General features: G+C 46.4%; 1 protein-coding gene and 1 long non-coding RNA gene across 5 annotated transcripts in view; one reads left to right on the top strand and one right to left on the bottom strand.

The window, feature by feature from the left end:
- Positions 1 to 12,471, bottom strand: part of SORCS2 (sortilin related VPS10 domain containing receptor 2) — a 1,363,792-nt gene that overhangs the window by 138,161 nt on the left and 1,213,160 nt on the right. The window lies entirely within an intron of this gene.
- LOC134928331 (uncharacterized) overlaps positions 8,248 to 12,471 on the top strand; it is a 179,879-nt gene continuing 175,655 nt past the window's right edge. Inside the window, exon 1 of the long non-coding RNA XR_010177896.1 lies at positions 8,248 to 8,301. This is a non-coding gene — a long non-coding RNA (uncharacterized LOC134928331). The remainder of the gene's footprint in view (positions 8,302 to 12,471) is intronic.

The raw sequence follows: 12,471 nt of genomic DNA, 5'->3' as shown, positions 1-12,471 counted from the left end.
CACGTAGCAACTTTTTGCTGCTCGTGCGATCAACTAGACGACGCCTATGGGGGAGTGTATTTTAGCATAGCAGGGCTGCGATCGTTTGTGCAGCCCTGCTATGCTATAAAAGTTTCCTGCAAAACAAGACCAGGGTAAGAGTTACTTATCCTGTGCGACGGATCCAGCGACGAAGGTCCAGGGATTGACGTCAGACATCCGCCCTCCAAACGCCTGGACACGCCTGCGTTCGGATCTCCTCCCCGGAAAACGGTGAGTAGACGCCCAGAACGCCTCCTCACTGTCAATCTTCTTGCAATCGCGCTAGCGATCACTTTCTTCTTTGTTATAGCCGCTGCCCGCCGACAGCCGTCGCTGGGCAACGACGCGCGTGCGCATTGTGCCCGCCGCGCATGCGCAGTTCCAACCCTTTCCCACCGCAGCGAAGAACCGCTGTGTGCGAACGGGTCGGAATGACCCCCATAATGCTATATCGCTAAATTTTCATTTTGTCTTTGCACCTAACGTAAGGCCGTGTTTTTAACACTAGTGGGTCTATTCATGAAGCAGTTGACATGAGTGGAGAAGTGAGCCAGTGGAAAAGTTGCCCATGGCAACCAATCAGCTTTGAGGAAACTTCTATCAAGTGCATTCTACAAAATTATACATCGCAGCTGATACAAAGCATGGAGTCTGTATACAAAGCACAATGGAACTTGTATATCTTGCATATCAAATTAATCAACACAGTCTCCAGGGGTGTCCTAGTCACATCGCTTTGCAACTAAGGCTGGGTACACACCTGACCGACGTGTCAGCAGACCCACTGTCGCACCATCCGAGTGGCTGATCCAGGTAAGTATACACACTTACTAAACGGACGCTTAATGTGTCGGTCGGGACATCCAGCTGGGCAGGCTTTGAATTTGCCGGCATAGCTGTGACGTCAGCCCATTGCAGCAAGTGTACAGGCGGTCAGTGGACCACCCGTACACACAGCTAGATGTCATACACAGACATATCAGGGGTACACCCGTGCCAATGGTCTCACAATATATTGTCTGTAAACGGCTGATATATCGGCCTGTGTGTACCCAGCTTAAGGCGCCTTTTCGGGTAAAAATATGCAGAAAAGATGTTCAACGGTAGCAGAGTCGCAGGGGAGCTGGCGCACCGAGAGTCATATGAAATGTTGGAATGATGTTCTTAGAAATGGGATGGTAATGGGATCCCGGCGCTTGGGATGCCGACAGTCAGAATACTGACAGCGTCATCCCGAATCGCATAATCCCAACACCTGATAGGAAAGTAGTCTAACCCTTTCTGTCTACCCCCGACCCTACCCCTCCACCCCCCCACAGCCTAACCCTTCCCAGTGGTGCCTAACCCTAACCATCCCCCCACAGTGCCTACCCTCCCCCTTCTCAGCGCCTAACCCTACACCCTCGACCCCCCCCCCCACACACACAGCCAAACCCTTCCCCCATAGCCTAAACCTAACACCCCCCCCCCCCCGCTGCCTGACTCTAACTCTCCCTGGCATACTTGCGATTGGGATGCCGGCAGTCGGGATTCTGGTGTCGGTATTGTGATCCATGTCAGTATCCCTGTGTCGGTTTTCGGATCAGTGTTTGTATTCCGGCGTCGGTATTCTGACTGGATCCCCTTACAAATATAATGTAGTTCTTTTGTAGTTTAGTTTTTCTAAATCAAATGAAATAAAACCACCAAATGTTTGCAGATCTTGTAATTGATAATCCAGAGCAGCAGTTTCTTAAACCTATATTACTGTACTATTTTCTTTGCAACCGTGGTCTTCAGTGAAACTCGGCCAATGACTTACAGTGTCGGTGATGTCATCTACGAGTATGCAGATCCCTGGACAGTGGGCAAATTAGAGATTCACAATGGTGTGTTTTGTCCCAGTTCCATGTGCCTATAAATACTCTGCAGAAAAATTCCATCTCCATAGTGGTCTATACTGAAGTTTTATATGTTCCACGCGATCTGCCATGGTGAAGATTTACTAAATGTAAAATTGTGTATTTCTGTATAAATCTATTTTCTTTTAGTCAAGCTGTAGAAGAGAAATTATAGCACATCCTTCTAAAGTGGGAGCTTAAAGCTCCAGGAGGCAATGATTTAAGGCAGTTTTTCTTCTTTCAAGCTGTATAATGTATGTGAAACCTAACAGCGTGGAAATGGAAAATATGTTCACCTAACAACACAATGTATATGGGAAGGAATTTAGATTTTAGCTTAAAGTGGGATCAAAACCAGCTCCTGTGTGTCTCGGCTGTGAAGGAGATAAGCGTTTGTCAGCTCACTAGTCCCAGGCTATCATATGTAACCTACTTTCACTTTACTTTACTGTCTAGCATTGCAGCAGATGCAGCCAGTGAGTGGTCTATGTCAGCGCAGCTGATCAATTCACTATTACCAAGGAGGCGCTACAGGGCCTTTTATCAAAGAGTGGACAGTCCAATGTCCTTTTAACCAATTTAGCCAATTAACCTAACAGTATCTTTTTGGAGCAGAAACCGCATCACCTGGAGGAAGCCCACCCAAACACGTGGAAAACATACAAACTCCACACTGAAGGACCATGACCCAAAACTGATCTCAGTGATGCTAACCACTACGTCATCAGCTGCAGCTTGTGAGAGATCAGGTTGGAACATCACAGGAAAGGCGATAAGAAGATGCTTTCACGACTATTTTGTACCAATCCACATTCTATATGGACCTTCTATGTGATTGATACAATTAGGGGCGTATAAATTGCGGCTGTGAGCAAGTGGGTATCTACCACTACCCACTACAGCTGTATAGCAGCAGCACAATGGGCCAGGAGAAAGCAGAGACTGCTGTGGCTCATTAAAGGGTTAAGGTTGATGGAATCGACCCCCTCCCCCCGAACCCCCCAGCCCCACCACCCCAACTTTAATCCCTCCCTGGGCTATAGGGCTACATACAAAAATCCATGAGTCCGGGGTAAAATTGCGCTGCGAGGTGGGCAAGTTGTGGGCTATTACCAGTGGTTCCAGTGTCCCAGCTCTTGTCCAACTGAATTAACACCTGTGAGTAGATCAAGGGATCTTTCTTTTTTAGTAAAAGAACTTATCTAAAATGATAGATTCACCTGTAAATATTTACAACCAATACAAATAAAGGTTATTGGACCTTTAAAGGTCTTCATTTAACACTGTTTGACCAAGCTTACAAAGTGCTGAAACATCGACTTGAACCAATCTACAATTCATTTAGGGGGACATTTACTTAGCAGTGATAAGAGCTAGATAGGGTGAGCCAGTGGAGAAGTTGCCCCATCGACCAATCAGCAGCTCTGTATAATTTTATAGTATGCAAATTATAGATGTTACTTCAGTGCTGATTGGTTGACATAGGCAACTTCTCCACTGGCTCACTTCTCCGCTCTTATCACTGCTTAGTAAATGTCCCCCTTTGTGTCATGTGTTTTCTGTGACTTTCACTAGTGAGTCAGAATCGTTGCGGCCAGTAGGAATTGGCATAATTTACCAACCCATTTTTGTTCTAAATTCTAATAAGGATTTCTATTTTGGTCCATCCCATTAACTGTCCTTGTAAACTGTACAGTTCCCACATCGCAGTCTAACTTCATGTGCAATTTGTTCCCTGCTTATAGAACGGAGACTGCTGAGGTGGAACATTCAGGTTTATGTCTCCTGGAACTCTGCGGGATCACAAAATGTTGTATCTTCTCCACCTGGCAGTAAAGACAGGAAAATATACAGACTCATATTTTCTGGATGCTTTTGAAGTATTTGGGTGCATATGTTCGTAGCAAATTAAAGCTGGAAGTCATTAAGTGCTGATGACCCACATTCTGCGTTGTCAGCATCTCTAGTGCTCTGGTTTATCCCTGAGTATGGTCATGAGATCACCACAGGACGGATCTGGCTTACACCCATACAGTCAAACATTTGCTTTTTCTGCAGCAGTTTGTGGCTTTGGAATTAAAAAAGACGAGCAAGATCCTGAATATTCTGAAAATTAATGACCGCCGCACATGGAAGTTTGGCGCCGTTTGAGAACTTCACTATTTACACAGAGAAAAAAAAAAATCAAATGTGATTTAGGAGTTCCTACATTAAAATCTCATTGGCCTCTCTCTTCAGCGATGTTGCTTCAAATGGAAAAATGAGTCCTTAAAGGTGACAGTAAGACTCCTTATTGATTTATGCCTCACCAGAGTTTTCATTGCAAGATTACCTTTTGCTGTCTAGATGATTTTCCAAAAGATCATTTGAAATCACATGTTATAGGTAAAGGCCCCGCAACAAAACTTGGGGTAGGGCTCAGCTAAGTCCCCCACCCTGCACTTGTGAGGTCTAGAACTCGATAATTAATAAATTAATAACTATATCCCCCAAGTGGGTTAGGAAAGATTCTAGTCCGTGCTTTCACAAGAATATTCTGTACTATTCTCTTAGTAAATGAGTCAGGTACCGCAAACTTCGACACTTTCGTCAGTTCCTGATTGGCTGCCAGTCCACGTGGCTCACGGTCGGCTCTATAGTAAGAATACCACCATGGTTCCCCCGTGGCTGCCTGCCGGTGCGCAGGCAGCTAGCCTGGCCCCTGATCCTCACTGCTGCCACCCAGGACGCATCTCAGTCCTGGTTCCAACTGCGCCCCCTTAATGGTGCACCTGACCCCCCCATCCCCTCCCCACTTTTTCATTTTAAACCCTAATTTTATTTGGATTTCTCCATAACACATACAACAATCTGCTACCCTTTTACACTCAGATTATTCTAAACGCAAACTGGATTTTTTAAATGAGCATCTTTGAAAATGCATACAGAGACCGCGAATCATACTTTTATGGAACGAGCGCACCGTTCAGCTATCCGTTCATAGTTCACCAAATTGTGATTCGATAAGTGCAGACCTGTTTCAGCAATTAGTGTAATTAAGTGTAATTCTGGGAATAATACTTTGACAGAGGTTGCTATTTATTTCTTAGTATACAGTTATCCAGCAATGTAGAGAAAAAAGAAAATGCAAAGAAAAATAAAAGATATTTTCAAAGTGACTGCTAACAGCGAAACAAAAAATGTGCAAAGTGAGATCCAAAGATCAGCCGCACTCCCGCTGGTCAGGCCCCGGAATGATGCCAGTTATTGGCTCATAAATACTATTTTGGAAAAGTTATGGCATCTCCGTCCTATCTCATCTTCGGATCCAAAAGTTATTCTTGTGAAAATATGGCTATAAAGAGCCAATATCAATAGAATGAGTGCCAAATGTAATAAATGCAATAAATGTTTGTTTTGAAATGAAACGTTTTACAAGACAGGTCTTCTTTGCACGATTATTCACTAGGCGCATGACACTGAATCTCACAACTATTCTAACTCTGTGTCTAATAGGAATGCAAAGATCATTTATCAGACACAATTTTAAGGGATGGCAGTCATTAGGTCGACATGTACTAGTTCAACATGGAAAACGGACGACATGAGTATTTCACAATTTTTTTAATTTTTTGACCTTTTTCCTACTTAACGATCCACGTGGACTACAATTGGGAATGGTAACCTGTGCCAAGCACAGCGGTAGCAGAGCGAGGCACTGTGCCCGACGCATGGCGAGCTAAGCGAGCCATGCGAGGGGATGCGGTGCACTAATTGGGGTTCCCTGTCACTTTTCGAAGAAAACGACACCAAAAAAGGTTAAAAAAAAACTCATGTCGACCTTTTTCCATGTCGACCTATCAAATGTCGACCAAACGTGTTAATGATCATTGTAATGGGCGAAATCCAGTGCTGGCGTACACCAATCATAAACTATGTGGACAAACAGAAGCACAACCCTGACCAGTTAAGCGCAATTTAATATATGTTGCTCAATTTCTCAATAAGAAACTTATGTCCTTGGGGTGCTGTGAAAAAAATGCTGATACTCTAGGACGCTTTGGTACAAGAAAATGTGAGAACCACTTGGATGTAGGAAATCTTATGGAGCTACTGAATAAGTGCACTCCCCCCTCACCCCCGACCTCTACCATAATTGCCCACTCTGTTTAATTGCAGGACTTGCATGTTGGCCATTACCCAATGACATGGAACATCCCAATACATCCCCTCCCCCACCTCTGGCACATGATCTCCACCCAATCAGTTGTATGATTTATAGAAGGATCAGACTGGCAGGAGGGCTTTGACAAGAGTATGTGAGAACTTCCTGCACCCGCAAAAGGGCGTGTATCCTATGTGGATATTCTGCCATTTCCACAAGAATCTGATCAATATTCCAATTGCAGCGGCCGAGCAATGGTGGTCATTCCGAGTTGTTCGCTCGCTAGCTGCTTTTAGCAGCATTGCACATGCTAGGCCGCCGCCCTCTGGGAGTGTATCTTAGTTTAGCAGAATAGCGAATTAAAGATTAGCAGAACTGCTACTAAATAATTCTTTGCAGTTTTTGAGTAGCTCCAGACCTACTCCTAGACTGCGATCACCTCAGTCCATTTAGTTCCTGGTTTGACGTCACAAACACGCCCTGCGTTCGCCCAGCCACTCCCCCGTTTATCCAGCCACTCCTGCGTTTTTACCTGTCACGCCTGCGTTTTTTAGCACACTCCCTGAAAACGGCCAATTTCCGCCCAGAAACACCCACTTCCTGTCAATCACACTACGATCACTCGAGCATTGAAAAAACATTGCTCGAGCTTGTGTAAATCTCCAAAGTTTTTTGTTAAATTACTTAGCGCATGCGGGCTGTGTACCATGCGCATGCGCATTTTCCACCTAATCGCTGCGTTGCAAAAAACGGCAACGAGCAAACAACTCGGAATGACCACCCATAGCTGATGGGCTACTTCTCATAGCCTGCACGGTGAGCTTGTAAAAAGGTATAGGAAATAAAACGCTGTGCTTTACGGGTTAACATGTATTGAGTAATGCAAGATGATTTGCTTTCTCACACTGGAAATGTGATTTAATTACTGTTGATTTGTAAAGTCAGCTATTCAGCAGTGGGTCTGGAGTCAGGTTGGCTTGGAAATGAAGTTTGTGTAACAGATCATTTATAACACTGTTCCAACACAACGTTTGTCAACACCATTAAAATCTCATTCAATGCTGTCCCGTGAACATTTCTGCTCATAGAAAATACTTCACATTCCAAGTACATTGATAGGAGTATGTGCCGGGACTGCACATGTTAGGGTTGCGATCTTCGCCTGTGTATAATGAATCAGTTGTAAAATAAACTAAAAAGAGTTAATTCTGAAGACTGCAAGGAATCAGAATGAACCATAACTTAATATGCCCAATAAAAGTTTCAGACATATAGCCTTTACCTGACCCATCATTTTATTTGCTTGTAAATCTCTAAAAACAAAACAAAAAAAGTGACGCCAATCCGTCCTAACGCATTGAAATATAGTAAGCCAGGTACGTGTTCTGTTTTTCTTACATATAACCAATAAATAACATGGTACCGCAGTGGGGAAGACTAGGGTCCTGAAAAAAAGGTTTGAGATTGGGGCTGCGCTTTTGAGTGGAAACAGTTGATGCAGGTACTGTGGCATCTGCCTAATAGGAAGTATAAAATAACACTTTACAAAAAGTTCCTCAGAGCAATGTGTATAAGCACCAGTGTCAAACTGGGGCATTTAGGGCCCACCGGGGGAATTCAGTGGTAAGGGCCCATGTTTAGGGGTGTGTCCAGTCTCCAGAGGGGGTGTGGCTAGCCGCTACAGAGGTTTGGCTAACCATTAGAGAGTGCATGAGCTGGGCCCCTTATTTATTTATTACCAGTTATTTATATAGCGCATATGTATTCCGCAGCGCTTTTACAGAGAATACCATTCACATCAGTCCCTGCCACAGTGGAGCTTACAATCTATATTCCCTAGCCAGGGGCGTAGGGAGGGTGGAACAAGTGGAGCTCGAGCTCCAGGCGCCGCTGGGGACAGAAGGCGCTGGCTCACTGCACAGCCGAGTGCCGGGATCTCGGGCAGGGGTAGGAGGAGATGACTAGAAGAGAGGGAAGGGGTGGCCACCACACGGCCTGCATGTTGCATATCACTAATTGCACAGTGCAGTGTGGTGTGTTGTCAGGGAAGAGGGGAGGTTTGAAGGCTTGTCAGAAGAACTTTCCTGGCTGTCAGGGATCTGAATTCAGTGATCTGGAACATGCAGGCAGTGTGTTGGCCAGCCCTTCCCTTTCCTCAGTCCTTTCCTTCTACCCACGGAGGCCCAGCCTGTCAATCACATAGAAGCTCCTCCCCTCCAGGCTGGAACGAGGAGCTGCTCTGCTGCTGGCCTCTTGGTGAGAAGTACTGTGTGTATATGTGTTTATGTATGTGTATACTGTGTGTTTATGTGTATATGTCTGTGTTTGTGTGTATATGTCTGTGTGCTAATGTGTATACATGTATGTGTGTTTTTGTGTGTATATATCTTTGTATACAGTATGTGTGAGTATATGTGTGTGTTTATGTATGTCTGTGTGTATATGTTTATGTCTGTGTATTTCTCTAACGTCCTAGTGGATGCTGGGGACTCCGTAAGGACCATGGGGAATAGACGGGCTCCGCAGGCGACTGGGCACTCTAAGAAAGATTTAGTACTACTGGTGTGCACTGGCTACTCCCTCTATGCCCCTCCAGACCTCAGTTAGAATCTGTGCCCGGAAGGAGCTGGGTGCATTTTAGTGAGCTCTCCTGAGCTTGCTATTAAGAAAGTATTTTAGTTAGGTTTTTTATTTTCAGAGAGCTTCTGCTGGCAACAGACTCTCTGCTACGTGGGACTGAGAGGAGAGAAGCAAACCTACTAACTGCGGCTAGGTTGCGCTTCTTAGGCTACTGGACACCATTAGCTCCAGAGGGATCGAGCACAGGAACTTAACCTTGGTCGTCCGTTCCCGGAGCCGCGCCGCCGTCCCCCTCGCAGAGCCAGAAGACAGAAGCCGGCGGGTTGAAGCAAGAAGACGTCAAAATCGGCGGCAGAAGACTCCTGTCTTCATATGAGGTAGCGCACAGCACTGCAGCTATGCGCCATTGCTCCCACACTAACCCACACACTCCGGTCACTGTAGGGTGCAGGGCGCAGGGGGGGGGCGCCCTGGGCAGCAATTGAGTACCTCCTGGCAAAAAGCAGCATATATACAGCTGGGCACTGTAATATGCATGAGCCTCCGCCATTATTTTTACACAAAATCGCGGGACAGAAGCCCGCCGCTGAGGGGGCGGGGCTTCTTCCTCAGCACTCACCAGCGCCATTTTCTCTCCACAGCTGAGAGGAAGCTCCCCAGGCTCTCCCCTGCAGAAGCACGATAGAAGAGGGTCAAAAAAGAGAGGGGGGGCACATAAATTTGGCGTAAAAACAATATATACAGCAGCTACTGGGTTAACTACGTTACTGTGTGATTCCTGGGTCACATAGCGCTGGGGTGTGTGCTGGCATACTCTCTCTCTCTCTCCAAAGGGCCTTGTGGGGGAACTGTCTTCAAATAGAGCATCCCCTGTGTGTGTGGTGTGTTGGTACGTGTGTGTCGACATGTCTGAGGTAAAAGGCTCCCCTAAGGAGGAGATAGAGCAAATATGTGTGTGAGAGGGTGTCTCCGTCGACAACGCCGACACCTGTTTGGATATGTGTAAGTGCTAAGGTGAATTTATTGCACAAAAGATTAGAGAACAGACAGGAAATCTACCCATGTCTGTCCCTATGGCGCAGAGACCTTCAGAGTCTCACAATGCTCACTATCCAAAATAATAAACACTGATATCGACACGGAGTTTGACTCCAGTGTCGACTACGATAATGCAAAGTTACAGCCAAGATGGCAGAAAAGTATTCTAAATATATGATTATTGTAATAAAAGATGATTTGCATATCACTGATGACTCATTTGTCCCTGACACAAGGGTACACATGTTTAAGGGGAAGAAAGCTGAGGTAAATTTCCCTCCTCTCATGAGGAAAAAGAGCGGGAATCTCCAGACAAGAGACTGCAGCTTCCCACAAAGAATTCTCAGGCAGAATCCTTTCCCCACTAGGGCCAGGATGTGATGGGAATCTTCCCCTAGGGTGTCACGTTTGCCCAGAAGGTAGCCCTAGCTATTCTCAGGGATCCTGCAGATGGCGTGCACATTCTGGTACACTACTCAGACCGGCGATTGTGTCGGCATGGGTTTATAGCGCTGGGGCGGCGTGGACAGGTAACTTATCAGCAGAAATTGAGACCCTAGTATGTATATATACATATATATATATGTATATATATATGTATATAGAGAGATATGTATATATATTAAAGATGCTGTCTTAAGAGATATATATTATCAAACATGCCCAAAAAGACATGAGTATACTGGGTCCTAGAGTCAAAGCTATGTCGATTTCTGCTTGACGTGTCCTGTAGAATATGCAATGGAAAGATGATGCCAACTTAAGTGGCATATGGAAGGCTGAGAATTGTGTGGAGAAGGGTTCTCGGACCTGGTCTCCACGTCTATAGCTGGTAATTCGGATATTTTGCCTTATATTCCTGCACAGCCTAGGAAAGCAGGTCATTATCAAATGCAGCTTTTCGAACAAAGAAACAAGAAAGTCCGAGATGCGTCCTTTCTTGCCAGAGGCGGGGCCAGAGGAAAGAAGCTGCACAACAACAGCTAGTTCCCAGGAACAGAAGTCCTCCCCGGCCTCTATGAAAATCCACTGCATGTCGCTGGGGCTCCACAGACGGAGCTAGGCCCGGTGGGGGCACGCTTTCGTAAGTTCTGCAACAAGTGGGTTCACTCCCTGTTAGATCCCTGGACAATAGATATTGTGTCTCAGGGATACAAGCTGGACTTTGAGAAGATGCCTCCTCACTGACGGCCCTGCCGGCTTCCCCCCACGAGAGGGAAACAGGGTTAACTGCAATTCACAAATTGTAGCTTCAACAGGTGGTGGTCAAGGTTCCCCTCCTTCGACAAGGAGGGGGTTATTATTCGACCATGTGGTAGTCCCGAAACCAGACGGTTCGGTCAGACCCATATTGAATTTAAAATCCCTGAACATATACCTGAAAAGGATCAAGTTCAAGATGGAATCGCTAAGAGCGGTCGTTACAAGCCTGAAAGGGGGAGATTTTATCGTGACTCGGGACATAAAGGAGGCATACCTTCATGTCCCCATTTATCCACCTCATCAGGCGTACCTCTAAATTGCGGTACGGGATTGTCATTACCAATTTCAGACGTTGCCGTTTGGTCTCTCTACGGCCCCGAGAATATTCACCAAGGTAATGGCGGAAATGATGGTGCTCCTGCGGAAGCAAGGTGTCACTATTATCACGTACTTGGACGATCTCCTCATAAAAGCGAGATCAAGAGAGCAGTGGCTGAACAGCGTATCACTTTCTCTGGAAGTGTAACGGCAATACGGCTGGATTCTATATATTCCAAAGTCGCAGTTGGTTCCTACAGCTCATCTGCCTCTCCTAGGCATGATCCTTGACACAGACCAGAAAAGGGTTTATCTCCCGATAGAGAGAGCTCAGGAGCTCGTGACACTGGTCAGGAATCTATTAAAACCAAAACAGGTGTCAGTGCATCACTGCACTCGAGTCCTGGGAAGGATGGTGGCATCATACGAGGCCATTCCTTTCGGCAGGTTCCATGAGAGGACCTTCTAATGGGACTTGCTGGACAAAGTGGTCCGGATCACATCTTTAGATGCATCGGTTAATCACCCTATCCCCCGGGGCCAGGGTGTCTCTCCGGTGGTGGCTGCAGAGTACTCACCTTCTCGAGGGCCGCAGGTTCGGCATTCAGGACTGGGTCCTGGTGACCACGGATGCAAGCCTCCGAGGGTGGGGGGCAGTCACTCAGGGAAGAAGTTTCCAAGGGCTGTGGTCAAGTCAGGAGACTTGCCTTCACATCAATATCCTGGAACTAAGGGCCATATACAACGCCCTAAGTCAAGCGGAGACCCTGCTTCGCAACCAATCTGTGCTGATCCAATCAGACAACATCACCGCAGTGGCTCATGTAAGGAGCAGGGTGGCGATGGCGGAAGCCACCAGAATTCTTCGATGGGCGGAGAATCACGTACGAGCACTGTCAGCAGTGTTCATTCCGGGAGTGGACAACTGGGAAGCAGACTTCCTCAGCAGGCACGACCTCCACCCGGGAGAGGGGGGACTTCATCAAGAAGTCTTCGCGCAGATTGTAGGTCGGTGGGAACTGCCACAGGTGGACATGATGGCATCCCGCCTCAACAAAAAGCTACAGAGGTATTGCGCCAGGTCAAGAGACTCTCAGGCGATAGCTGTAGACACACTGGTGACACCGTGGATGTTCCAGTCGGTTTATGTGTTTCCTCCTCTTCCTCTCTTACCCAAGGTGCTGAGAATCATAAGGAAAAGAGGAGTGAGAACAATACTCATTGTTCCGGATTGGCCAAGAAGGACTTGGTATCCAGAGCTGCAAGAAATGCTCACAGAGGACCCAT

This window comes from Pseudophryne corroboree, chromosome 1 (assembly GCF_028390025.1).
Source record: "Pseudophryne corroboree isolate aPseCor3 chromosome 1, aPseCor3.hap2, whole genome shotgun sequence".
Classification (NCBI taxonomy): Eukaryota; Metazoa; Chordata; class Amphibia; order Anura; family Myobatrachidae; genus Pseudophryne; species Pseudophryne corroboree.
Note: the sequence above shows the minus strand (reverse complement) of the source record. Positions and strands in the feature narration are given on the sequence as shown.